At 42.2% G+C, this 27660-nt stretch overlaps 1 protein-coding gene across 3 annotated transcripts in view; it reads right to left on the bottom strand.

Annotated features, from left to right (window-relative positions):
- The window catches only part of NFYC (nuclear transcription factor Y subunit gamma), a 299824-nt gene that overhangs the window by 209164 nt on the left and 63000 nt on the right, over positions 1-27660 (bottom strand). For all 3 annotated transcript variants that reach the window (XM_053707222.1, XM_053707224.1, XM_053707223.1), the window contains exon 2: positions 12276-12346. The gene's annotated coding sequence lies outside the window, so the exon portion shown is untranslated. The remainder of the gene's footprint in view (positions 1-12275; positions 12347-27660) is intronic.

Here is a 27660-nt window from a genome sequence, read left to right as displayed (position 1 = left end):
TGCGAACCTTAGGAACCGATGATGTTCCCTGTGGATAGGAATATGTAGATACGCATCCTTTAAATCCACCGTGGTCATGAATTGACCTTCCTGGATGGAAGGAAGAATTGTTCGAATGGTTTCCATTTTGAACGATGGAACCTTGAGAAACTTGTTTAGGATCTTGAGATCTAAGATTGGTCTGAACGTTCCCTCTTTTTTGGGAACTACGAACAGATTGGAGTAGAACCCCATCCCTTGTTCTCCTAATGGAACAGGATGAATCACTCCCATTTTTAACAGGTCTTCTACACAATGTAAGAATGCCTGTTTTTTTATGTGGTCTGAAGACAATTGAGACCTGTGGAACCTCCCCCTTGGGGGAAGCCCTTTGAATTCCAGAAGATAACCTTGGGAGACTATTTCTAGCGCCCAAGGATCCAGAACATCTCTTGCCCAAGCCTGAGCGAAGAGAGAGAGTCTGCCCCCCACCAGATCCGGTCCCGGATCGGGGGCCAACATCTCATGCTGTCTTGGTAGCAGTGGCAGGTTTCTTGGCCTGCTTTCCCTTGTTCCAGCCTTGCATTGGTCTCCAGGCTGGCTTGGCTTGAGAAGTATTACCCTCTTGCTTAGAGGACGTAGCACTTGGGGCTGGTCCGTTTCTACGAAAGGGACGAAAATTAGGTTTATTTTTGGCCTTGAAAGACCTATCCTGAGGAAGGGCGTGGCCCTTGCCCCCAGTGATATCAGAGATAATCTCTTTCAAGTCAGGGCCAAACAGCGTTTTCCCCTTGAAAGGAATGTTAAGCAATTTGTTCTTGGAAGACGCATCCGCTGACCAAGATTTTAACCAAAGCGCTCTGCGCGCCACAATAGCAAACCCAGAATTTTTCGCCGCTAACCTAGCCAATTGCAAAGTGGCGTCTAGGGTGAAAGAATTAGCCAATTTGAGAGCACGGATTCTGTCCATAATCTCCTCATAAGAAGGAGAATTACTAGTGATCGCCTTTTCTAGCTCATCGAACCAGAAACACGCGGCTGTAGTGACAGGGACAATGCATGAAATTGGTTGTAGAAGGTAACCTTGCTGAACAAACATCTTTTTAAGCAAACCTTCTAATTTTTTATCCATAGGATCTTTGAAAGCACAACTATCTTCTATGGGTATAGTGGTGCGTTTGTTTAGAGTAGAAACCGCCCCCTCGACCTTGGGGACTGTCTGCCATAAGTCCTTTCTGGGGTCGACCATAGGAAACAATTTTTTAAATATGGGAGGAGGGACGAAAGGTATACCGGGCCTTTCCCATTCTTTATTTACAATGTCCGCCACCCGCTTGGGTATAGGAAAAGCTTCGGGGGGCCCCGGGACCTCTAGGAACTTGTCCATTTTACATAGTTTCTCTGGGATGACCAAATTCTCACAATCATCCAGAGTGGATAACACCTCCTTAAGCAGAGCGCGGAGATGTTCCAACTTAAATTTAAATGTAATCACATCAGGTTCAGCTTGTTGAGAAATTTTCCCTGAATCTGAAATTTCTCCCTCAGACAAAACCTCCCTGGCCCCCTCAGACTGGTGTAGGGGCCCTTCAGAAACAATATCATCAGCGTCCTCATGCTCTTCAGTATTTTCTAAAACAGAGCAGTCGCGCTTTCGCTGATAAGTGGGCATTTTGGCTAAAATGTTTTTGATAGAATTATCCATTACAGCCGTTAATTGTTGCATAGTAAGGAGTATTGGCGCGCTAGATGTACTAGGGGCCTCTTGTGTGGGCAAGACTGGTGTAGACGAAGGAGGGGATGATGCAGTACCATGCTTACTCCCCTCACTTGAGGAATCATCTTGGGCATCATTTTCTCTAAATTTTGTGTCACGTAAATCACATCTATTTAAATGAGAAGGGACCTTGGCTTCCCCACATTCAGAACACAGTCTATCTGGCAGTTCAGACATGTTAAACAGGCATAAACTTGATAACAAAGTACAAAAAACGTTTTAAAATAAAACCGTTACTGTCACTTTAAATTTTAAACTGAACACACTTTATTACTGCAATTGCGAAAAAGTATGAAGGAATTGTTCAAAATTCACCAAAATTTCACCACAGTGTCTTAAAGCCTTAAAAATATTGCACACCAAATTTGGAAACTTTAACCCTTAAAATAACGGAACCGGAGCCATTTTTATATTTAACCCCTTTACAGTCCCTGGTATCTGCTTTGCTGAGACCCAACCAAGCCCAAAGGGGAATACGATACCAAATGACGCCTTCAGAAAGTCTTTTCTATGTATCAGAGCTCCTCACACATGCATCTGCATGTCATGCTTCTCAAAAACAAGTGCGCAATACAGGCGCGAAAATGAGACTCTGCCTATGATTAGGGAAAGCCCCTAGAGAATAAGGTGTCCAATACAGTGCCTGCCGGTTATTTTACAAAATTCCCAAGATTAAAATAATTCCTCAAGGCTATGGAGTATAAAATATGTTTATATATAAATCGATTTAGCCCAGAAAATGTCTACAGTCTTAAAAAGCCCTTGTGAAGCCCTTATTTACTGTCTGTAATAAAATGGCTTACCGGATCCCATAGGGAAAATGACAGCTTCCAGCATTACATCGTCTTGTTAGAATGTGTCATACCTCAAGCAGCAAAAGTCTGCTCACTGTTCCCCCAACTGAAGTTAATTCCTCTCAACAGTCCTGTGTGGAACAGCCATCGATTTTAGTAACGGTTGCTAAAATCATTTTCCTCTTACAAACAGAAATCTTCATCTCTTTTCTGTTTCAGAGTAAATAGTACATACCAGCACTATTTTAAAATAAACTCTTGATTGAATAATAAAAACTACAGTTAAACACTAAAAAACTCTAAGCCATCTCCGTGGAGATGCTGCCTGTACAACGGCAAAGAGAATGACTGGGGAAGGCGGAGCCTAGGAGGGATCATGTGACCAGCTTTGCTGGGCTCTTTGCCATTTCCTGTTGGGGAAGAGAATATCCCACAAGTAAGGATGACGCCGTGGACCGGACACACCTATGTTGGAGAAATTTGGCTTCTTTTTAGCCTTAAAAGACCTATCCAGAGGAAGGGCGTGGCCCTTTCCCCCAGTGATGTCTGAAATAATCTCTTTCAAGTCAGGGCCAAACAGTGTTTTACCCTTGAAAGGGATGTAAAGCAAAAGCGCTCTGCGCGCCACGATAGCAAACCCTGAATTATTCGCCGCTAATCTAGCTTATTGCAAAGCGGCATCTAAAATAAAAAAGAGTTAGCCAATTTAAGAGCTTGAACTCTGTCCAAAACCTCCTCGTACGAAGATTCTTTATTGAGCGACTTTTCTAGTTCTTCGAACCAGAAACACGCAGCTGTAGTGACAGGAACAATGCATGAAATTGGTTGTAGAAGGTAACCTTGCTGAACAAACATCTTTTTAAGCAAACCCTCTAACCTTTAATCCATAGGATCTTGAAAGCACAACTATCTTCTATAGGAATAGAAGTGCGTTTGTTTAGAGTAGAAACCGCCCCCTCGACCTTGGGGACTGTATGCTATAAGTCCTTTCTGGGGTCGACTATAGGAACTAATTTCTTAAATATAGGGGGAGGACAAAAGGTATGCCGGGCCTTTCCCACTCCTTATTTACTATGTCCGCCACCCGCTTGGGTATAGGAAAAACATCGGGGGGCACCGGAACCTCTAGGAACTTGTCCATCTTACCTAATTTCTCTGGAATGACCAAATTGTCACAATCATCCAGAGTAGATAATACCTCCTAAAGTAGTGCGTGGAGATGTTGAAATTTAAATTTAAAAGTTACAATATCAGGTTCTGCTTGTTGAGAAATTTTCCCTGAATCTGAAATTTCTCCCTCAGACAAAACCTCCCTCCTGGCCCCTTCAGATAGGTGTGAGGGTATGTCAGAACAGATATCATCAGCGTCCTCTTGCTCTTCAGTGTTTAAAACAGAGCAATCACGCTTTCTCTGATAAGTAGGCATTTTGGAAAAAAATGCATGCAATAGAATTATCCATTACAGCCATTAATTGTTGTATGGTAATAAGTATTGGCGCACTAGATGTACTAGGGGCCTCTTGTGTGGGCAAAACTGGTGTAGACACAGAAGGGGATGATGCAGTACCATGCTTACTCCCCTCATTAGAGGAATCATCTTGGGCAATATCATATCTATGGCATTATTATCCCTACTTTGTTTGGACATTATGACACAAATATATCACATATATTTAAATGGGGAGACACATTGGCTTTCATACATATAGAACATCGTTATCTGATGGTTCAGACATGTTAAACAGGCTTAAACTTGTCAACAAAGCACAAAAAACGTTTTACAATAAAACCGTTACTGTCCCTTTAAATTTCAAACTGAACACACTTTATTACTGAATATGTGAAAAAGTATGAAGGAATTGTTCAAATTTCACCAAAATTTCACCACAGTAACTTAAAGCCTTAAAAGTATTGCACACCAAATTTGAAAGCTTTAACCCTTAAAATAACGGAACCGGAGCCGTTTTTACATTTAACCCCTATACAGTCCCAGATATCTGCTTTGCTGAGACCCAACCAAGCCCAGAGGGGAATACGATACCAAATGATGCCTTCTATAAGCTTTTTCAGTGGTTCTTAGCTCCTCACACATGCATCTGCATGCCATGCTTTCCAAAAACAACTGCGCATTAGAGGCGCGAAAATGAGGCTCTGTCTATGACTAGAAAAGGCCCCCAGTGAAAAAGGTGTCCAATACAGTGCCTGCCGTTTTTATTAAAACAATCCCCAAGATTTAACAACTATTAAAAGTAATAATCTGCCAAATATACTTAGTAAAGTAATCGTTTTAGCCCAGAAAAATGTCTACCAGTTTTTTAAGCCCTAATGAAGCCCTTTATTCTTTTACTTAAACTAAGAGAATGGCTTACCGGTTCCCATAGGGAAAATGACAGCTTCCAGCATTACCGAGTCTTGTTAGAAATGTGTCATACCTCAAGCAGCAAAAGTCTGCTCACTGTTTCCCCCAACTGAAGTTAATCCCTCTCAACAGTCCTGTGTGGAAACAGCCATCGATTTTAGTAACGGTTGCTAAAATCATTTTCCTCTTACAAACAGAAATCTTCATCTCTTTCCTGTTTCAGAGTAAATAGTACATACCAGCACTATTTTAAAATAACAAACTCTTGATTAAAGAATAAAAACTACATTTAAACACCAAAAAACTCTAAGCCATCTCCGTGGAGATGTTGCCTGTACAACGGCAAAGAGAATGACTGGGGAAGGCGGAGCCTAGGAGGGATCATGTGACCAGCTTTGCTGGGCTCTTTGCCATTTCCTGTTGGGGAAGAGAATATCCCACAAGTAAGGATGACGCCGTGGACCGGACACACCTATGTTGGAGAAAATGCAATAGCATAGGCCTCTGAAAGCAAAAAGCAAGAGGCAAACAAGGGGTATTGAAAAAATGAAAAAAAATTTGGCGCCAAGTATGACGCACAACGTAACGTAAAGTTTTTTTTTTGGGCGCCAAAAATGACCGGAAATGACACACTTGCGTTACTAATGACACCGCCATGTGAAAGGTCTCTGCGTCACATATGACGCCGGAAATGACGAAGTTGCGTCATAAACATACTTTTTTCGCGCCAAGAATGACGCAATAAAGTTTAGCATTTGACGCACTCGCGGGCCTAATACCCGCAATTACAAGAATTAGTCAATTGAAAAAAAGACTAAACCCCAGGTAAGAAATACATTTCTTAAAAATGTTTACATTCCCAAATATGAAACCGACAGTCTGCAGAAGGAAATACATGAACCTGACTCATGGCAAATATAAGTACAATACATATATTTAGAACTTTATATAAATGCATAAAGTGCCAAACCATAGCTGAGAGTGTCTTAAGTAATGAAAACATACTTACCAAAAGACACCCATCCACATATAGTAGATAGCCAAACCAGTACTAAAACAGTTATTAGTAGAGGTAATGGTAAATTGAGAGTATATCGTCGATCTGAAAAGGGAGGTAGGAGATGAATCTCTACGACCGATAACAGAGAACCTATGAAATAGACCCCCCTTAGTGAAATCATTGTATTCAAATAAGTGATACTCCCTTCACGTCCCTCTGACATTCGCTGTACTCTGAGAGGAATCGGGCTTCAACAATGCTGAGAAGCGCATATCAACGTAGAAATCTTAGCGCAAACTTACTTCACCACCTCCATAGGAGGCAAAGTTTGTAAAACTGAATTGTGGGTGTGGTGAGGGGTGTATTTATAGGCATTTTGAGGTTTGGGAAACTTTGCCCCTCCTGGTAGGATTGTATATCCCATATGTCACTAGCGCATGGACTCTTGCCAATTACATGAAAGAAATGGGGGGAAAAACTTAAGGGGTTAAAAACACCCACTTTCTTTTCCATGAGTAGCCATAGTATATTTTATAGAAAGATAAAGAGATAGTTTACAAGAGAGTAACTATGTATACTCGCAGTGAAGCCAAATATTCATTGTTAACCTTATAATATAAGGCTATTACAAAATATTTTTCTCTTGTAAGGTGTATCCAGTCCACGGATTCATCCATTACTTGTGGGGCATTCTCCTTCCCAACAGGAAGCTGCAAGAGGATCACCCACAGCAGAGCTGTCTATATAGCCCCTCCCCTAACTGCCACCCCCAGTCATTCTCTTGCAGCTCTCGATAAGGGAAGTATCACGAGAGATGTGGTGAATTAGTGTAGTTTATCTTCAATCAAAAGTTTGTTATTTTTAAACGGTAACGGCTTAGTACTGTTTTTTTACCTCAGGCAGAAATTAGAAGAAGATTTTTGCCTGAGGTTTTTGATGATCTTAGCAGGTTGTAACTAAGGTCCACTGCTGTTCTCACACATAACTGAAGAGTATGGGGAAACTTCAGCTGGGGGAACGGCCTTAAGAATTAACTGCCCTGAGGTATGTTCAGTATATTTTTTTCTAGAGGATGATAAGAACTAGAAAATGCTGACAGTGCCTGATATATTTAAGGTAAGCCTGATTGCAGTGATTTAATAAACGACTGGCATCATGCTTGCAGTAAAGGGTAATATTCATATTACTTTCTATTTTAAACGTTTGTATATATATATATATATATATATATATATATATATATATATATATATATATATATATATATATATATATATATATATATATATATATATATATATATATATATATATATATATGGATAGATAGAACGTTTTTTTACTGAGAATGATAAATCTTTATTTGGGGCCTAGTTTTCCACATGGCTGACTAGATTACTCGTAGGAGTAGTTATTTATGGCCTTTTCACTTTGAGTGCATGGTGGGAGGGGCCTATTTTCGCGCTCTAATTGCGCAGTTGTTTTTACATTCTGAGACATCCAGCTTCCCTGAAGGAGTCCCCTGACATATTGGACCTCTATAAAGGGTTTTTGTGCCTACAAATGTCGTTTTATGGGAAGGTAGGAGCCACAGTAGAGCTGTGGCAGTTTGCTTGTGACTGTTATAACTGTTTTACTGTTTTTCTGCTTTGTTTTTGAGCCTGAGGGGTTAATCATCCATTTGCAAGTGGGTGCAATGCTATTTTAGTCTGTTATACACCCTGTAAAAATTTCATAAAGATAACTGCTTTTTTCACTGTTTTGCAGTTTTTGTGTTTGTTTTTTTCCCTTAAAGGCACAGTACCGTTTTTTATAATCTGCTTTTTCACATTAATTAAAGTGTTTTCCAAGCTTGCTGGTCTCATTACAAGTCTGTTAAACATGTCTGACATAGAGGAAACTCCTTGTTCATTATGTTTAGAAGCCATTGTGGAACCCCCTCTTAGAATGTGTACCAAATGTACTGATCTTACTATAAGTTATAAAGAGCATATTCTGGCTTTAAAAGATTTATCACCAGAGGAAATTGACAAGGGGGAAGTTATGCCGACTAACTCTCCCCACGTGTCAGAGCCTATAACTCCCGCTCAAGGGACGCCAAGTACATCTAGCGCGCCCATTGCGTATACTTTACAAGACATGGTGGCAGCTATGAATCATACTCTTACAGAAGTATTATCCAAACTGCCAGGGTTACAAGGAAAGCGAGACAGCTCTGGAGCTAGAACAAATACAGAGCTCTCTGATGCTTTAGTAGCTATGTCTGATATACCCTCACAATGTGCAGAAGCCAAAGAAGGAGAGCTTCTATCTGTGGGATTCTGATTCAGGGAAGACACTTCAACCTGATTCTGATATGTCTACATTTAAATTTAAGCTTGAACACCTCCGCATGTTGCTCAGGGAGGTTTTAGCAACTCTGGATGACTGACGCCATTGTAGTCCCAGAGAAATTGTGTAAATTGGATAAATACTATGCAGTGCCTGTTTATACTGTTTTTCCAATACCTAAGAGGTTTTCAGAAATTATTACTAAGGAATGGGATAGACCAGGTGTACCGTTCTCTCACCCTCCTGTTTTTAAAAAGATGTTTCCTATAGATGCCGCTACACGGGACTTGTGACAAACGGTCCCTAAGGTGGAGGGAGCAGTCTCTACCCTAGCGAAGCGTACAACTATCCCTGTCTAGGACAGTTGTGCTTTTCTAGATCCAATGGACAAAAAATTAGAGGGTTACCTTAAGAAAATTTTTATTCAACAAGGTTTTATTCTCCAGCCCCTTGCATGCATTGCCCCTGTCACTGCGGACTTCTGGTTTGAGTCTCTAGAAGAGGCTCTACAGGTAGAAACCCCATTGGATGATATCCTTGACAAGCTTAAAGCTCTTAAGCTAGCCAATTCATTTGTTTCTGACGCCGTTGATCATTTAACCAAGCTAACGGCTAAAAACTCAGGTTTTGCTATTCAGGCGCGTAGGGCGCTATGGCTTAAATCCTGGTCAGCTGACGTTACTTCAAAGTCTAAGCTTCTCAATATTCCCTTCAAGGGGCAGACCCTATTCGGGCCTGGACTGAAGGAGATCATTTCTGATATTACTGGAGGAAAAGGTCACGCCCTTCCTCAGGATAGGTCCAACAAATTAAGGACCAAACAGACTAATTTTCGTTCCTTTCGAAATTTCAATAGTGGTGCAGCTTCAACTTCCTCTAATTCAAAACAAGAGGAAAATTTGGCCCAGTCCAAGTCGGTCTGGAGACCTAACCAGGCTTGGAACAAAGGAAAGCAGGCCAAAAAACCTGCTGCTGCCTCTAAGACAGTATGAAAGATCAGCCCCCGATCCGGAAACGGATCTAGTAGGGGGCAGACTTTCTCTCTTCACCCAGGCTTGGGCAAGAGATGTCCAGGATCCCTGGGCGTTGGAAATTGTGTCCCAGGGATATCTTCTGGATTTCAAAGCTTCATCCCCAAAAGGGAGATTTCATCTCTCACAATTATCTGCAAACCAGATAAAGAGAGAGGCATTCTTACATTGTGTTCAAGACCTCCTAGTTATGGGAGTGATCCACCCAGTTCCAAAGGAGGAACAGGGGCAAGGCTTCTATTCAAATCTGTTTGTAGTTCCCAAGATAGAGGGAACTTTCAGACCAATCTTAGATCTCAAGATCCTAAACAAATTTCTCAGGGTCACATCATTCAAGATGGAGACTATTCGAACCATCCTACCTATGATCCAGGAGGGTCAATATATGACTACCGTGGATTTAAAGGATGTTTATCTTCACATTCCGATACACAGAGATCATCATCGGTTTCTCAGGTTCGCCTTCCTTGACAGGCATTACCATTTTGTGGGTCTTCCCTTTGGGTTAGCTACGGCACCAAGAATCTTTACTAAGGTTCTAGGGTCACTCCTAGCGGTCCTAAGGCCATGGGGTATAGAAGTAGCCCCTTACCTAGACAACATTCTGATACAGGCGTCGAATTTTCAAATCGGCAGGTCCGATACGGACATTGTGCTGGCATTTCTGAGGTCTCATGGGTGGAAAGTGAACGAAGAAAAGAGTTCTCTATCCCCTCTCACAAGAGTTTCCTTCCTAGATTCTGTAGAAATGAAGATTTACCTGACAGAGGCCAGGTTGTCAAAACTTCTAAATTCCTGCCGTGTTCTTTATTCTACTTCTCACCCTTCAGTGGCTCAGTGTATGGAAGTAATCGGCTTAATGGTAGCGGCAATGGACATAGTGCCGTTTGCCTGCCTACATCTCAGACCGCTAAAACTTTGCATGCTCAGTCAGTGGAATGGGGATTACACAGATTTGTCCCCTCTACTAAATCTGGATCAAGAGACCAGAGATTCTCTTCTCTGGTGGCTATCTCGGGTCCATCTGTCCAAGGGTATGACCTTCCGCAGGCCAGATTGGACAATAGTAATGACAGATGCCAGCCTTCTGGGCTGGGGTGCAGTCTGGAACTCCCTGAAGGCTCAGGGCTTGTGGACTCAGGAGGAGGCACTCCTTCCGATAAACATTCTGGAACTAAGAGCGATATTCAATGCTCTTCAGGCTTGGCCTCAGCTTGCTGCGGTCAGGTTAATCAGATTTCAGTCGGACAAAATATCACGACTGTAGCCTACATCAACCATCAAGGGGGAACAAGGAGTTCCCTAGCAATGTTGGAGGTTTCAAAAATAATTCTATGGGCAGAGGTTCACTCTTGCCATCTATCAGCCATCCATATCCCAGGAGTAGAGAACTGGGAGGAGGATTTTCTAAGTCGACAGACTTTTCATCCGGGGGAGTGGGAACTCCATCCGGAGGTGTTTGCACAGTTGATTCAACTTTGGGGCAAACCAGAACTGGATCTCATGGCGTCTCGTCAGAACTCCAAGCTTCCTTGTTACGGATCCAGGTCCAGGGATCCCAAGGCAGCGCTGATAGATGCTCTAGCAGCGCCTTGGTCCTTCAACCTGACTTATGTGTTTCCACCGTTTCATCTACGCGTTTCAGCTAAATGCTTTTTTCAAGCATGAAAAAAGCATTTAGCTGAAACGCGTAGATGAGTGAGGATCGTGTCCGTTCAGCTGGCCAGCTTTTATAACGGAATTGTTATCCCTATACACAGCAGCCCAAACGTGCAAGTATTACTATGGGTGATTAAGGAATAAAGAAAAACATTTGGAGACCTTATTACTGCAAACAAAACACCATTGAAAGATATCTATATCTTTGAGGAACTACACTATTAATTTGAAAAAACTGCCACCGGTAACCCGAACTGGCTATTGGAGCAGCGGAGCAATCACGTGAGAAGTTACACGTCACAGCCGGAATAACAGCTAGTCTGGAGACACCAACAACGCTGCAATAGAAGGAGTAGCAGAGTCGGGGAAAGGTAAAATAAATAAAAACCTTTCGGATTCTGGCGAGTGACAATTAGTTTTTATCTTTTGGGTCATTTAAACCCATGCATACAGAGGATATAAGAAATTGCATTTCATGAGTACTGTTTTAACCAACGACTGCTAATCACCCAATGTGTAAAATATACAGCGATAAGAAAGACCATTTTGGGGATATAAAAGACTAAAAAACTGCAAAATATAAAGAGGACGACATACCTATTTTGTTAACAAATTGTTACAAAAAGAAAAAGTTTTATCAAATACGTAAAAGGAACATTGTTGCAAATATATTTCCGGTTTAATGCAACCGTGTCTATTCTTGTCCCTAAGCTTTTGGGAAATTAAGTTGTGTTTAATATAAAAGCAGCTTATTGTGATATTATTAACCATAAGGTGCACCTTACAATATTTTAAAGTGTTTTAGATATATATTGTGGAAATAAAGTATACATTGAATCTATTTAATTTTTGTAGTATTTATATTTTAATATATGGTAAAATTGCATTTATAATTAATTTCTTAATAGATAATAGGTAGAGCTATTTGCAGCGCACTCTATTTTTCTGTATTATATTGTCTCTAGCTACAAACGCTACATGCGATTAGGCATGCACATAAATAGCAGGAGTCTGCAAAGGCGATCCGATGACTATCCCAACTTGCGCAGCTAAACGCATACACATAAATAACTTCTATGCCTTTCAGTGAGAACAGATGCTTCTAACGTCAGAAGAAAAAAATTTTTTAGAGCAGTAAGAGGACATATGTAACGTTTGCTGAGAGCTAATTTCAATAGACATATATTACTACTTGCAAGTAATCAAATTTATATTAAAAAGCGATAGTATGTATAATTTTTATTGTATTAATGGATTATACAGAGTTAACTTAGTAATAAAAGTACACTAATATTATTCAATCTTCCATTTACATAACATGGCTCATTTCCTAATGTAGCACTCACCAACGAAGACTGATCCCTCCTAAAAAGCAGCAGACAGAAACCACAATGTTTCAGTTAGGAAAGACTCCTTCCTGGGGAGAAAAAACAAACAAAAAAAATACTTAGTTGCCAGAATCACTCACCAAGGTTACCCTCCATTTTATTGGCTGTTTTCTAACTGAGCTAAAACAGGGAAATTAAAGTAAGATTTAAAATTAGCTCTCTCTAGTATCAGTCACTAATTAAAGACTAAAGAAGCTAAACTTAAGGTGTGAGGACTCCCCACCACAACCTTGCAAAGAAGTCTTCTTCAGCTGCCAGAAACCTGATGCAGTGATCTGCATGCTCTATCTGCATATATAGACCAGTCCTATTTTTTGTTGAGTCAGTAGAATGCAAATGCCCCATTTTTCTCAAAGGGGATTACCGGGACACTCCTTCCGCAATGTTTTTTTCAGAATTAAATTATATTACTTTGTATTAAATACAAATGTCAGATTGATGTTATATAGGATTAGGCACCCTATAACCCAATTGCATCCAGTAATCACCCCTTTAAAGGGACACTAAACCCAAAAATTTTCTTTTGTGATTCAGATAGAGCATGCAAGTTTAAGCAACTTTCTAAAGTACTCCTCTTATCAATTTTCTACGTTCTTTTGCTATCTTTATTTAAAAAAGAAGGCATCTAAGCTTTTTTTTTGGTATAGTACTCTGGAGAGCACTTTATTGGGGGATGAATTTATCCACCAATGAGCAAGAACAACCCAGGTTGTTCACCAAAAATGGGCCCGCATCTAAACTTACATTCTTGCATTTCAAATAAAGATACCAAGAGAATGAAGAAAAGTTAATAGGAGTAAATTAGAAAGTTGCATAAAATTTCATGCTCTATCTGAATCACGAAAGAAAAAAATTGGGTTCAGTGTCCCTTTAAAGTGTAGCTTTCCAGCCCCAACTGCTGCAGATGTTATTTATTGCTGTTATTAATAGGTTATTGTAATATTTTTTATTTATAAACATGTTCTGTGAACTTTGTGACTACAATCAAATAAAACTGTTTAATTATTTCAAAATGTCTTTTGAGTTACAGTTCATAATTATAAAGAAGCCATCCTAAATCATTAGTCTGTATTGTGCTTGGTAAACTCTCATATGACATAAAAAAAAAAAGTATCGGTAATTGGCATCAGTGAGTATTTGAAAAAACAGTATCGGTACTTGTACTCGGTCTTAAAAAAATGATATTGGTGCAACCCTAGTTAAAAGTATATCAACATAACAGTGTTGGTTATGCAAAACTGGGGAATGGGTAAAAAAAAAAAAATGTATACTTACGTGATAAATGTATTTCTTTCTTGACACGATGAGTCCACGGATCATCTAATTACTATTCGGAATATCACTCCTGCCCAGCAGGAGGCTGCAAAGAGCACCACAGCAAAGCTGTTAAATATCACCTCCGTTCTCTCCAACCCCAGTCATTCGACCAAAGCAAAGGAGAGAAAGGAAGCAACAAGGTGAGGGGTGTATGAAGTTTATAAAATACCAACAACCTGTCCAAAGAACAGGACGGGCCATGGACTCATTGTGGAAAGAAAGAAATAAAGAAAAAGAAAAGAAAATAAAAGAAAGAAAAGAAAAGAAAGAAAAGAAAAGAAAGAAAAGAAAGAAAAGAAAGAAAAGAAAAGAAAGAAAAGAAAGGAAATCAGGTAAGCATAAATTTTGTTTTCTTTCTAATGACACGATGAGTCCACGGATCATCTAATTACTATTGGGAATCAATACCCAAGCTAGAGTACACAGAAAAAAGGAGGGACAAGACAGGGAACCTAAACGGAAGGCACCTTTCTCCCAAAATAGGCCTCAGCCGAGGCAAAAGTGTCACATTTATTGAATTTTGAAAAAGTGTGAAGAGAAGACCAAGTTGCAGCCTTGCAAATCTGTTCCACAGAAGCTTCATTTTTGAATGCCCAGGAAGAGGAAACAGCCCTCGTAGAATGAGCCGCAACTCTCTCAGGATGCTGCTGTCCAGCAGTTTCATAGGCAAAGCGAATGATACTCTTCAGCCACAAATAAAGAGAAGTTGCCGCAGCTTTCTGCCCCTTACGTTTCCCAGAGAATTCCACAAACAGAGCAGAAGACTGATGAAAATCACCCGTAAATATAATTTTAATGCTCACACCACATCCAGATTGTGCAAAAGCCATTCCTTTTGGAGGAGGATGATTAGGACACAAGGAAGGAACAACAATCTCCTGATTAATGTTCCGGTCTGAAACTACTTTAGGGAGAAACCCTAACTTAGTATGCAAAACCACCTTATCCGAATGAAAAATAAGGTAAGGAGACTCATACTGCAATGCAGAGAGCTCTGACACTCTACGAGCAGATGAAATAGCAACAAGAAACAAAGCTTTCCAAGATAACAACTTAATATCCAAGGAATGCATAGGCTCAAACGGAGCCCCTTGAAGAACCTTAAAGGGACACTGAACCCAAAAATTTTCTTTCGTTAATCAGATAGAGCATGACAAATTAAGCAACTTTCTAATTTACTCCTATTATCACATTTTCTTCATTCTCTTGGCATCTTTATTTTAAATGCCAGAATGTAAGTTTAGATGCCGGCCCATTTTTGGTGAACAACCTGGGTTGTTCTTGCTGATGGATAAATTCATCCACCAATAAAAAGTGCTGTCCAGAGTAGATGCCTTCTTTTTCAAATAAAGATAGCAGGAGAACGAAGAAAAATTGATAATAGGAGTAAATTAGAAAGTTGCATGCTCAATGTCCCTTTAAGAACTAAATTAAGACTCAATGAAGGAATAACTGGCTTGAACACAGGCCTGATCCTGACCAAGGCCTGACAAAACGATTGCACGTCTTGGACGCCCGCCAGACGTTTATTTAACAAAATAGACAAGGCAGATATTTGACCGTTTAGGGAACGTGCCGATAAACCTTTCTCCAAAGCTTCTTGGAAAAAGGACAGTATTCTAGGAATCCTAACTCTACTCCAAGAGTAGCCCTTGGATTCACACCAATATAGATATTTATGCCATATCTTATGGTAAATCTTTCTAGTCACAGGTTTACGAGCCTGAATCATTGTCTCAATGACCAATTCCGAAAATCCACGCTTGGATAAAATTAAGCGTTCAATCTCCAAGCAGTCAGAGAAACTAGATTTGGATGAAGGAAGGGCCCTTGAAGTAGAAGGTCCTTCCTCAACAGAAGTCTCCAAGGTAAAAGAGATGACATGTCCACCAGGTCTGCATACCAAATCATGCGAGGCCACGCCGGTGAAATGAGGATCACCAACGCTGTCTCCTGGTTGATTCGAGCAATGACCCGAGGTAGAAGAGCGAATGGAGGAAATAGGTATGCGAGACTGAAATTCCAAGGCATACCTCGGAAGCTTGGCATTCTGCTGAGATTCCATGAGATCCAATTCCGGCTGACCCCATTTGAGAATCAGGCTGGAAAACACTTCCGGATTGAGCTCCCACTCCCCCGGGTAAAAGGTCTGCCTGCTCAGGAAGTCCGCCTCCCAGTTGTCCACTCCTGGGATGTGGATCGCCGACAGAAAGCAATTGTGGGTCTCCGCACACTGAATGATCTTGGCTACCTCTGTCATGGCCAAGGAACTCAGAGTTGGCTGATGTAAGCTACTGAAGTTATATTGTCCGACTGGAACCTGATGAACCAGGCTGAGGCTAACTGAGGCCAGGCCAGAAGAGCATTGAAGATGTCTCTCAGCTCCAGAATGTTTATGGGTAGAACAGACTGCTCCCCATCCCAGAAGGCTGGCGTCACAATCACCCAAGAGGGTCTGCGAAGGCAGGTTCCCTTGGAGAGATGATCCGGAGACAACCACCAAAGAAGAGAATCCCTCGTCTCCTGCTCCAGCTGTAATCGCAGAGACTGATCCGCATAATCTCCGTTCCACTGACTGAACATGCTTAACTGCAGAGGTCTGAGGTGGAAACGGGTGAACGGGATGATGTCCATATTGAAAATCTTTGATTTCCTGACTTCGCAGGAAAGATAACATTTCCGTGTGAGATCTTGCTTGATTAAAGGGACAGTCTACACCAGAATTTTTATTGTTTTAAAAGATAGATAATCCCTTTATTACCCATTCCCCAGTTTTGCATAACCAACAGTTCTATTAATATACTTTTAACCTCTGTGATTATCTTGTATCTAAGCCTCTGTAAACTGCTCCTTTATTTCAGTTCTTTTGACAGACTTGCAGTTTAGCCAATCAGTGCCTGCTCCCAGATAACTTCACGTGCACGAGCACAGTGTTATCTATACGAAACACATGAACTAACACCCTCTAGTGGTGAAAAACTGTTAAAATGCATTCTGAAAAGAGGTGGCCTTCAAGGTCTAAGAAATTAGTATACGAACCTCCTAGGTTAAGCTTTCAACTAAGAATACCAAGAGAACAAAGCAAAATTGGTGATAAAAGTAAATTGAAAAATTGTTTAAAATTACATGCCCTATCTGAATCATGAAAGTTTATTTTGGCCTAGACTGTCCCTTTAAAGGATGGTGCCTGAACCAGAATGTCGTCCAGATAAGGCCCAACTGCAATGCCCCACAATCGGAGCACCGCCAGCAGGGATACCAGAACCTTTGAGACAATTCTGGGAGCTGTGGCAAGGCCGAATGGAAGAGCCACAAACTGGAAGTGTTTGTCTAGAAACGCAAACCTCAGAAACTTGTGATGGTCCCTGAGGATGGGAACATGCAGGTACGTGTCCTTTAAATCCACCGTTGTCATAAATTGACCCTCTTGGACCAAAGGAAGAATGGAACAAATAGTTTCCATCTTGAAGGACGGCAATCTGAGGAATTTGTTTAAACTCTTGAGATCTAAAATTGGTCTGAAGGTTCCCTCCTTTTTGGGAACCACGAACAGATTGGAATAGGACCCCAGACCCCATTCCTGCATCGGAACAGGAACTATTACTCCCAGGTTGGAGAGGTCCCGAACACAGTGTATGAACGCCTCTCTTTTTGTCTGGTCTACAGATAATCTTGAGAGCAGAAACTTGCCCCTGGCAGGAAAGGACTTGAACTCTAGTTTGTATCCCTGGGGCACGATGTCCACCGCCCAAGGATCCTGAACATCTCGAGCCCAAGCCTGAGTGAAGAAGGAAAGTCTGCCCCCCACAAGATCCGGTCCCGGATTGGGAGCAGGCCTTTCATGCTACTTTTTATTCAATAGCAGGCCTTTTGGATTGTTTTCCCTTGTTCCAAGACTGATTGGGCCTCCAGGAAGGCTTGAACTGCTCCTGCTTGGAAGAGGGAGAGGAAGGCTTTCCCTTGAAATTTGGAAAGTAACGAAAATTACTCTGACGTCCCTTGTTTATTTCTCTTATCCTGAGGGAGGAAATGGCCCTTTCCTCCTGTAATGTCAGAAATTATTTCTGTCCAGCCATGTCCAAACAAGGTCTTTCCCTAGTAAGGAATCGCGAAAAGTTTAGACTTACAGTTGCAAGAAAAAGTATGTGAACCCTTTGGAATGATATGGATTTCTGCACAAATTGGTCATAAAATGTGATCTGATCATCATCTAAGATAGTCACAACAATAGACATTCACAGTCTGCTTAAACTAATAACACACAAAGAATGAAATGTTGCCATGTTTTTATTGAACACACCATGTAAACATTCACAGTGCAGGTGTAAAAAGTATGTGAACCCTAGACTAATGACATCTCCAAGAGCTAATTGGAGTGAGATGTCAGCCAACTGGAGTCCAATCAATGAGATGAGATTGGAGGTGTTGGTTACAGCTGCCCTGCCCTATAAAAAATACACACCAGTTCTGGGTTTGCTTTTCACAAGAAGCATTGCCTGATGTGAATGATGCCTTGCACAAAAGAGCTCTCAGAAGACCTACGATTAAGAATTGTTGACTTGCATAAAGCTGGAAAGGGTTATAAAAGTATCTCCAAAAGCCTTGCTGTTCATCAGTCCACGGTAAGACAAATTGTCTATAAATGGAGAAATTCATCACTGCTGCTACTCTCCCTAGAAGTGGCCGTCCTGTAAAGATGACTGCAAGAGCACAGCGCAGACTGCTCAATGAGGTAAAGAAGAATCCTAGAGTGTCAGCTAAAGACTTACAAAAGTCACTGGCAAATGCTAACATCCCTGTTAGTGAATCTACAATACGTAAAACACTAAACAAGAATGGATTTCATGGGAGGATACCACAGAGGAAGCCACTGCCGTCCAAACAAAACATGGCTGCATGTTTACAGTTTGCACAAGAGCACCTGGATGTTCCACAGCAGTACTGGCAAAATATTCTGTGGACAGATGAAACCAAAGTTGAGTTGTTTGGAAGAAACACACAACACTATGTGTGGCGAAAAAGAGGCACAGCACACCAACATCAAAACCTCATCCCAACTGTGAAGTATGGTGGTGGGGGCATCATGGTTTGGGGCTGCTTTGCTGCGTCAGGGCCTGGACGGATTGCTATCATTGAAGGAAAAATGAATTCCCAAGTTTATCAAGACATTTTGCAGGAGAACTTAAAGGGACAGTATACACTCATTTTCATATAACTGCATGTAATAGACACTACTATAAAGAATAAGATGCACAGATACTGTTTGATGCACAGATACTGATATAAAAATCCAGTATAAAACAGTTTAAAAACTTACTTAGAAGCTCTCAGTTTAGCTTTGTTGAAAAGGAAGCTGGAAAGCCCACTGCAAGTGGGAAATAAGACCCTCCCCCTTCTTTTGCATATGAAAAGACCCTTTACACAAACAGGAGCAAGCTGGAGAAGGTAGCTGACAGTATTCACATAAATCTTTGGGGCTTGGTTAGGAGTCTGAAAATCAGAGCAATGTTATTTAAAAATAAGCAAAACTATACATTAAAAAAGAACAAAAAAAAAACTTTATGGGCTATATAAATAGATCATCTACAAAACATTTATGCAAAGAAAAAGATGTGTATAATGTCCTTTTAAAGTGAAGGTCAATTTTTCAAATTCACAAGACTTATTGTTAAAACTAATCTTACAATTATTGCAGTCGCTTATTTTATATGTTTTAAAATATATACATTCACATATAAATAGTAATTATAATCTACCGCCGTTTGCGCTATACGCTCCGCCCCATCAACACTTCCTTGTTCATATCGGATGACGTAGCTTTCTCTGTTAGCATCGGACTACGCTCGTGCACCCGTAATATACTTCAACTGCGCATGCGTATCCGCAGCTCAATGGCGCATGCGTTCAAGTACTTGCCGTAACTCAGTATCCAGACATATATATATTAGCGATGTGTATTTTATAACATGTACAACGTTAATATTTGCAGAGCATTCTATTTCACAAATAAGCAGTTGTTTGTAGTTTTATGGTGCTGTATCATGCAAATATTCTTGCCCGCGGTAGCTAGTTTGCAAAGAAGGCATATTAGAATCTAAAAAATTGATAGCCAGATTGTTGAATAATAAATAGTGATTGTCAATAATTAGTATGTGAGCTGCGCTGCGGTATCATAATTACCGGTTAGTACTTTTGGAAGAGGTGCTTCAATAATCAAAGTGATAGCGATGCTGTCAATTCACTGTTACAATGAACGGGGAGAAATAAGAACGCATGCGCGTTCCGTGAACGAGCATGCCAATGATGATGCGCTGTTTGCATTAACGCATGCGCATAAGATGGCGATGACGAAATAGAAAAGGGGCAGGACGCCATGGGGGTAAAATAACGATAGGAGTGAGAAAATGTCAATCACTGAAGGCACTATGACGGGCGGATTGAAGAGCAGAAACGGAGCGGGTCAAACAAGTAAAAAATAAAGCTTATTATTGTGTTTGCATATATTTTGATGAATGAACATCATAATGATTTTTGATGATAGGTTGATATTTGGTATCCAGAACGCAAGACTTTACCTTCACTTTAAGGCCATCTGCCTATCAGCTGACGCTCAACAGAAGATGGGTGTTGCAACAGGACAATGACCCAAAGCATAGAAGTAAATCAACAACAGAATGGCTTAAACAGAAGAAAATACGTCTTCAGAAGTGGCCCAGTCAGAGTCCTGACCTCAACCCGATTGAGATGCTGTGGTATGACCTCAAGAAAGAGATTCACAACAGACATCCCAAGAATATTGCTGAACTGAAACAGTTCTGTAAAGAGGAATGGTCAAGAATTACTCTTGACCGTTGTGCACGTCTGATCTGCAACTACAGGAAACGTTTGGTTGAAGTTATTGCTGCCAAAGGAGGTTCAACCAGTTATTAAATCCAAGGGTTCACATACTTTTTCCACCTGCACTGTGAATGTTTACATGACGTGTTCAATAAAAACATGGCAACATTTCATTCTTTGTATGTTATTAGTTTAAGCAGACTGTGATTGTCTATTGTTGTGACTTAGATGATGATCAGATCACATTTTATGACCAATTTGTGCAGAAATCCATATCATTCCAAAGGGTTCACATACTTTTTCTTGCAACTGTAGATGACACATCCGCAGACCAATATTTTAACCATAAAGCTCTGCTGGCCAGTATGGCAACACCAGAAATCTTCACTCCTAGCTTAATAACCTGAAGGGAAGCATCCATGATAAAGGAGTTGGCCAACTTAAGGGCCTTTATCCTATCCTGGATTTCTTTGAGGGGAGTGTCTGCAAGAATAGAATCAGACAATGCATCAAACCAGTATGCTGCCGCACTAGTGACAGTAGCAATACAAACCTCAGGTTGCCATTGTAAACCCTGGTGTACATACATTTTCTTGAGCAACCTCTCTAACTTCTTATCCATAGGATCCTTAAAGGAACAACTATCCTCTATGGGAATAGTTGTTCTCTTGGCTAGATCTTTTTAAATATAGGGGATGGAGAAAAAGGGATACCCGGTCTCTCCCATTCCTTAGAAATAATCTCTGTAGCCCTATCTGGTACAGAAAATACCTCCACCATGGAGGGCACGTCAAAGTACTTATTTAGTTTACTAGACTTCTTAGGATGGACTACAACGGTAGTGTCGGAGTCATCCAGGATAGCTAAAACATCCTTAAGTAACAAACTGAGGTGTTCCAGCTTAAACCTGAAAGAAACAACTTCAGTATCAGTTATATTACACTGAGTTTGAGATTCCACCCTCAGAAGCTACCAAAGCATCTTCCTCTTCAGGTTTCTGGGAAGAAACATTCGGAATAGCCACTACTGTGTCAGCAACCTTATTCACAGATTGATTACATTTCCTCTGGCGCTTTCCCTGCAGCATGGGAAAAGCAGACAACGCACCAGAAACCGCCGATGACATCAGGGAAGCGATGTCTCCCAAGTTAACTCCAGGTGACTCCAGAGAGGAAGCGCAGGGCACTGGCTGTATGGACGCTAAATTTTGGGACATATGAGGCGAAAGCTGCGGCATATCTTGAACATTGTCAAAAGACTCCTGAACAGTATTCGCCTTGTTGACAATGTTGGCTCAGGAAAAAGTCTATCCCTGCAATGTAAAGTTCTCTCAATACATGAGGAACAGAAAAGGATTGGTGGTTCTACATTAGCATCAAAACATAAAGAACATGTAACATCTTGCAGGGTTTCTTGGTTCATGTTAATTCACCAATAAACAGACAAAAAATATATTTTTATTTAGAAAATAGCACCCCCCCCAAAAAAAAAAAATAATAATTACTGTCTCTTTACATTTTAAACAAAAAAAATAACTGCTTTATTTTTCTGTCATTTGAAATAAACAATGGCCCCCAAAATAGCACCTCAGACAACTCTACACCTCAGCTTAGTCCTGCTGAGGTGCTTACCTGCCTGCCTACTAACGAAGTATGTGACTTCTAGTTGATCCGTACTCAAATGTTTTAACAATTACGGTCCGTAACCGCAACGCTGCTTAATCTGTGACGCAGCTGATTTCCAATGCGGAACACAGGAAGTGACACCGGGCCAGAAAAAAAGGTGCGCAATAGGAACTCCCGCCGAATCTAAACTCTGCCCATCGTGGGCGTAACCACATGAAACTCCCGATCAGCTAAATGTATTATCACAGCCGTCGGGAGTAGTTAAACATACACCACCATCACTGAGCCAGATTCTCCTTGTCCCCAGTGCCTGCTCTGCTGCCCTTAATAAACATTCCCCTATCATAGGTGAATGTGACTTGTCCCCAAATGTTTAAATGTTAAAGTGCTATCTTTTTCTCTGCATGTGTGCCCCAGAAAAAATTAAAGTTAGCACTTAACTTAAGACTTCTGCCAGGCAGCACAGCAGCTCACTAGGTTTGAGAGGCCAGTTCCGTAACATGGACCTGTGGATAGAAACAAAGACTGAGTAACCTTACTCAGGCTTGCACGGTTAGGGCAGCATTAATACATGGGAGGCGCAGTGAGAATTATGCCTTACAAGTTCCCATTGTTTTAAAGCCACCACTGCTCTACTGAAGAGACTGATATGGACTACGGCTACACCCTAGAACATAACAGCACAATCTTGAACAGCTGAAAAATAATAAAATCTTGCTTGAAGAATGTTTCCTAACACTTAACTGTACAACTTCCTTGCTCTAACATAGGCAAAGAGAATGACTGGGGTTAGAGGAAAGGGAGGTGATATTTAACAGCTTTGCTGTGGTGCTTTTTGCCGCTTCCTGCTGGGCAGGAGTGATATTCCCAATAGTAATTAGATGATCTGTGGACTCATGTCATTAGAAAGAAAAGGGATTATCTATCTTTTTAAACAATAAAAATTCTGGTGTAGACTGTCCCTTTAAGGAATTAAAGCAAATGTGAAGCTGCAGATGTGCCACTACCTCTTACCTAGGTTATACTTATCCAAGGCTGGGAAATGTATTGTTGGATACTGTTACAAACTGCTGTTTGTAACTGGCCCTTTAAATGGAAAATTGCCCTGCTTCCCTGGATTTTGGAGAAGCCTATTTGCCAGCCTCCTTCCACATGACTATGGCCCCTGGAAGATTGTGCCCCTGAAAACCTATTAACTTTTATTGGGTGTGTATGGCCCTTTAAGAACCGTCTGGTGACATATTGTGACTTTGGTGAACAATGCCCCTTTAAGACTATGTCCCCAGACCTGTGAAATGACTTGTCCCTGGCTTTCTCCCACTTGGTTCAGTTTCATTGTGTGCCATTAAGAGTTAAATTTTGTTCAGCTTCAAGAAACCTATTCTAAATACAAGTCTGCTGGGATTAGCTCTAATTAGGTTTAGTGATCAACTTTCCCATTGTCTAATCAGACTAGTATTGATAAGGTGGACTGCATTGTTTTATTGTGTGTAATGTTATCTGCTGAAGTAAATGTTGTGGCCTGTCAAAGGGAGTGTCTCTCTATCTAATATCAAATGTGTGATGGGGGATTTTATGCCTCCCCCTGAGAGTGTCCTGTTTGCATGTAACCTCAATAAAAAGGAGGCTGTGTGCTCCAGCACCCTCTAACTTGCAGCTTTGACTCATGTTTGTAGGGGACAGCTTCAGCTATAATCACTACAGGGATTGCTATGCTTTTCATACTCCCTTAGCTACGGGGATTGATACAGAAGGAAGAGGTTCACCTACTGGAGCCTGGTCGTAGGTCCAGGGCGCAGAGCAGACGGCGAGATACCAGCCCAGCAGCGGTGGTTCATAGAGTCTGCGTTACTTATGGTGGCTACGCAGTAGTGTCCACGGTGCTGCTGCTCCTTTGGTGAGCGCTAGGAGCATCCTTTTCTACGGTCCAACTTCCAGCCAGCCTGGAGGCAACCGTAACATTTGGCGGCAGCGGTGGGATCGCGTCCTAGCGCAAGGAGCAGCACCACAACAGCACTGGTATCGTAAGAGAGTAATTGAGGGCAACGCTAGCCACTGCGCAGCGTCCCTACCTACAGCAGCATGGAGCTGACAAGACACTGGTCAGAACCCTGTGAAGAGCACCTCAACCTAATCCGTCGCTATGAGGGCGCTGATTTCGTTCCAGAGGTAAAGAGGCGGCTAGTCCGATATGGTCCAGACCCTGCACAGGAGGTAGTCAGTCGCCTCATCCGGGAATTGGCTACTGAGAACGAAGCGGCACGAGCCTTTGAGCGCCAACTGTGGAGTTTGAGGGTATGGACACCTGGTCTCTCTCCCCAGCCGCAGCATGTTCCACAGGGAGAGGAGAGCAGCGACCTCCCTCCCCAGCGGCAGTATACTGTGCAGAGGGAAGAGACAACCGGTCTCCTTCCCCAACCCCAACCAGAGATACCAGAGGCAGCAGGCCTCATAGACTGGTCCTGGGAGGACCCCCAGCAGGCAGGTGGAGATGGGACCGCAGTCTCTCTACCGGCCCTACAGGGATGCTGGGCAGGCGGCCCAGATCCCCAGCGACAGACCCAGATACAGGGAGGGGAGAGCATCGACCTCCCTCCCCAGCCGGAGTGTGCCTTCCAGGGAGAGGAGACAACCGGTCTCTCTCCCCAGCCGCAGCATGTTCCACAGGAAGCGGAGAGCATCGACCTCCCTTCCCAACGGCCGCCGGAGTATCAGGAGGAGGTAAGCCAATCTCCCCCTCCCCAGCTAACTCCTAACTTGGGCCCAGGGTTAACAGTGGAGATGTTAACCCCCACGTTCCCTTTGCCACCGGGCAGGACTATGCCCCAATTCCCCCAGCAGAAGAGCTGGCATCAGGACAGAGCGCTGCTGGCCTCTGCCCTACAGACCTTGTCCTTGTTACAGGACTGGCCTGCAAACCCCTCACCCCAGCAGAAGCGCTGGCACCAGGGCAGAGTGCCGCTGGCCTCTGCCCCCCAAGTACCATCAGCTATTTGCCCAGCTGCGCCAGGAAGGCCGAGGATGCTACACTTTCATCCTACAACCTGGAACTTACAGGCCAGTACTACGTATTGTGGGGGGGCTACTTTGCTGCTAACGATTATTTGTGGGTGGGTTGCGAGACTAACTTAGGCACTGACCGGCAGAAGGTCAGGTGCCTGGTTAGTCTCCCTCCAAAAGGGGAGATATGTTACAAACTGCTGTTTGTAACTGGCCCTTTAAATGGAAAATTGCCCTGCTTCCCTGGATTTTGGAGAAGCCTATTTTCCAGCCTCCTTCCACATGACTATGGCCCCTGGAAGATTGTGCCCCTGAAAACCTATTAACTTTTATTGGGTGTGTATGGCCCTTTAAGAACCGTCTGGGGACATATTGTGACTTTGGTGAACAATGCCCCTTTAAGACTATGTCCCCAGACCTGTGAAATGACTTGTCCCTGGCTTTCTCCCACTTGGTTCAGTTTCATTGTGTGCCATTAAGAGTTAAATTTTGTTCAGCTTCAAGAAACCTATTCTAAATACAAGTCTGCTGGGATTAGCTCTAATTAGGTTTAGTGATCAACTTTCCCATTGTCTAATCAGACTAGTATTGATAAGGTGGACTGCATTGTTTTATTGTGTGTAATGTTATCTGCTGAAGTAAATGTTGTGGCCTGTCAAAGGGAGTGTCTCTCTATCTAATATCAAATGTGTGATGGGGGATTTTATGCCTCCCCCTGAGAGTGTCCTGTTTGCATGTAACCTCAATAAAAAGGAGGCTGTGTGCTCCAGCACCCTCTAACTTGCAGCTTTGACTCATGTTTGTAGGGGACAGCTTCAGCTATAATCACTACAGGGATTGCTATGCTTTTCATACTCCCTTAGCTACGCGGATTGCTACAGAAGGAAGAGGTTCACCTACTGGAGCCTGGTCGTAGGTCCAGGGCGCAGAGCAGACGGCGATATACCAGCCCAGCAGCGGTGGTTCATAGAGTCTGCGTTACTTATGGTGGCTACGCAGTAGTTATAGTGTCCACGGTGCTGCTGCTCCTTTGGTGAGCGATAGGAGCATCCTTTTCTACGGTCCAACTTCCAGCCAGCCTGGAGGCAACCGTAACAGATACAAACATCTGCAATGAGACCAAGCCATGCAGGGAGGAAGGAGTATAGATTCCTGAATTCTTGTTTCTATTAAAAACATAAATTATGCTTACCTGATCATTTCATTTCCATCTGTGGGAGGAAAGTCCACTGCTTAATTTATTACTTGTGGGAAATAAGAATCTGGCCACCAGGAGGAGGCAAAGACACCCCAGCCAAAGGTTTAAATACCTCCCCCACTCCCACTGCCAAGGGAACAAGGGACAGTAGAAGAAATATCAGGGTATAAATGGTGCCAGAAGAATATTAAATTTAGGTCCGCCCACCAGAGCAAACAGGCGGGAGCAGTGGACTCTCCTCCCACAGATGGAAATGAAATTATCAGGTAAGCATAATTTATGTTTTCCATCTTAATGGGATGAGAGTTCATAGCTTCCGCCGAAGCAAAGACATCAAATTTGTAAAATTTTGCAAAAGTATGTAAGGAAGACCAAATCAGCTCAACAGAGACCTCGTTTTTAAAAGGCCCATGAAGAGGCTACAGCCCTATTAGAGTGAGCCGTAATCCTCTGAGGAGGCTTATGTGCCGCTGTCTCATAGGCCAAACGGATAATGCTCCTTAACCAAAAGGACAGTGAAGTGGAAGAGGCCCTCTGCCCCCTACGCTTCCCTGAATACACCACAAAGACGAAGTTGGCCTGAAGGTAAAATTCAAAGGCTCGGACCACATCCAAGTTATGAAGCAACCTTACCTTAGGCGAAGAAGAGTTATGACACAAAGAAGGAACTACTATCTCCTGATTGATGTTACAATCTGACACCACCTTGAGAAGAAATCCCAACCCAGTATGAAGCACAGCCTTATCAGCATGAAAAACCAGGTAAGGGAGCTCATATTGCAAGGCGGCTAACTCAGACTGTGCGAGCCGATGCAATAGCCAGAAGAAATAAAATCTTCCAGGAGAGAATCTTAATGTCAAGTGCATGCATAGGCTAAAACGAAGCCCTCTGCAAAACCTTAAGAACCAAATTCAAGCTCCAAGGAGGAGCAGAAGGTCTAAAAACTGGTCTGATTCTGGACAGAGCCTGAACAAAAGACTGAATATCAGGAAGCTCTGCTAGCTTCTTCTGTAACAGCACCAATAAAGGCCGAAATCTGTCCCTTTAAGGAACTGGTGGCAAGGCCCTTATCCAGGTCATCTTGAAGAAAATTTAGAATCCTTGATACCCTAACTTTGTGCCAGGGATATCCATGTTCCTCACACCAGGATAAATAGGTCCTCCACACCTTATGATAGATGCAACGAGTGACCGGTTTCTTGGCCTGAATGAGAGTATCAATCACTCTCTCCGAGAACCCTCTCTTGGTCAAGACTAGGCGTTCAATCTCCACACAGTCAGCCTCAGAGAATCGAGATTCTGGTGGAGAAAAGGACCCTAAACTAGCAGATCTCTGCGACAGGGAGGAGACAACGACATTCCCAC

The sequence above is a fragment of the Bombina bombina genome, chromosome 3 (assembly GCF_027579735.1).
Source record: "Bombina bombina isolate aBomBom1 chromosome 3, aBomBom1.pri, whole genome shotgun sequence".
Lineage (NCBI taxonomy): Eukaryota > Metazoa > Chordata > Amphibia > Anura > Bombinatoridae > Bombina > Bombina bombina.
Note: the sequence above shows the minus strand (reverse complement) of the source record. Positions and strands in the feature narration are given on the sequence as shown.